Here is a 2136-nt window from a genome sequence, read left to right as displayed (position 1 = left end):
TATTAGTGAACACTGCTATAAGTTCTTACGAAGATAACCCATTCGTTTTTGCCACATCGGTAAAACAAGTGTTTTATCTTGATGACCTTGCTAAGGGTGACGCGTGGAAAGTAGTCAACCTTGTGCACCCTCGAAACATTTACCGGGCGGCTACACTTGGAGAGGCCGAAGATGTTGCGTATCAAGAGCCCAACGCAATAGGTATTCCTAACTCTTCTACCGTTCGCCTTAATAATTTTAAAGCGGGTCGTTCGGTGCGAATTCGTGATGAAGAGCCAAGGCTTATTGATGTTGATCCAAATCAAGAAACAGACGAAAACTCTGGCGATGAGGAAATACATAGATTACCAGAAATTAATTCTGACACCAAAGAAGACTCATCGGATGATTCCGATTACGAGCCTTAGTTTTAATTTAGAGGACGTAATACATTAATTTGTAATAAAAAAGATTGTATTACCTTAATTTATAGTTTACATATGTTGAATTCATATTTCTGTTATTTTATATGAATTTTGGTGATATATGAACAGAAAATTAGTATGGTTTAAACCTTCTGTTTTAGGGTTTGTATTTTTTACTTAAGCCGACGAAATACAACATAATTTGTCGGCCTAAATCATCTTAGCCGACGAATTATACTAGAAGTCATCGGCTAAACTCGTCTTAGCCGACGAAGAATATTAGAAGTCGTCGGCTAAAAGAACTTAAAGCCAACGAATTGAAATGAAAGTCGTCGGCTACAAGATCTTATGGCCGACGAATTGCAATGAAAGTCGTCGACTAAAACCATCTAAGCCGACGATGTATATTAGAAGCCGTAGGCTAAAATCACCTTAGCCGACGAAGTATATTAGAAGTCGTCGGCTAAAACCATCTTAGCCGACGAATACCCTAATATTTCGTCGGCTTTATTAATTGTTATATTTTTTTATTACATACTAAAGCCGACGAATGAATTAGGGTATTCGTCGGCTAAACTCTAAACTTTTTCTGTTACATACTATAGCCCTATCTTCGGTGGTTATTTTACGTAAAATTTTTATACGACTTGTTGTGTCTCATCGATTTGAAAATATTTTCAGTTGAAGGTCCGGCCAAAATACGAAATTTAGACGGTCCAACGACCTTTTCCGTGCATTTAGAGGTTTGACTTACAGGATTGACCGTCCGGATCGAGCACTTAACCTTGTCAGATCAAGTTGAATTTTTTCCCATACATGTATCTTATCATGATGGTCAGATCTGACAGTCGAATTTCATTTTCTCAAGTTTGATCATCACCATCACAACATGTCTACTAATGTTGTGTAACTTGTTTACCAAGTGTTAAGTAAATGTTCCGTTTCAAAAACAAACTATACGTAGAACCTTCAAACGTAAAAAAGTCGTTAAATAAGACATTACCAGAATGGTGAAATACGTCTACGGTTGAAAAATCACGGTATTCCGGTAAAGTCTCGGTGCCGATAGTTGCGGTCAATGCAATTTTCCATTCTTTCTCCCTATGGGTAGCCCTATCTTCGATGGTTATTTTGCGTAAAATTTTTATAGGACTTGTTGCGTCTCATCGGTTTGAAACTATTTTCAGTTGAAGGTCCGGCCAAAATACGTAATTTAGACAGTCCAATGACCTTTTCCGTGCGTTTAGGGGTTTGACTTAACGGATTGACCGTTCGGATCGAGCCCTTAACCTTGTCGGATCAAGTTGAATTTTTTCCCATACATGTATTTTATCATGGTGGTCAGATCTGACGGTCGGATTTTCGTTCTCAAGTTTGATCATCACAATCACAATCACAGTCACAGTTTGACGAATGGTTAATTGTTTTAAAGCCGACGAATTTCAAAGGTTTAGCCGACGAATTTATTGTTTAGCCGACGAATTTTATAGGTTTAGCCGACGAATTTCAAAGGTTTAGCCGACGAGATTATTATTTTAGCCGACAAAATTATTATCTTTAGCCGACGAAATTATTATTTCGTCGGCTAAAGTTTTCGGGTATAACTCGACTGGTTAATTGTAAGCCCTAGCCTCCGCCTCCTCTTCCTCTCCGAATTTCCCCTCCTCCGCCTCCGCTCCCTCTCCCGGTCGCCGCCCTCTCCCTCTCCCTCTCCCTCTCCCTCTCCCGGTCT

Source organism: Fragaria vesca, linkage group LG6 (assembly GCF_000184155.1).
Source record: "Fragaria vesca subsp. vesca linkage group LG6, FraVesHawaii_1.0, whole genome shotgun sequence".
Classification (NCBI taxonomy): domain Eukaryota; kingdom Viridiplantae; phylum Streptophyta; class Magnoliopsida; order Rosales; family Rosaceae; genus Fragaria; species Fragaria vesca.
Note: the sequence above shows the minus strand (reverse complement) of the source record.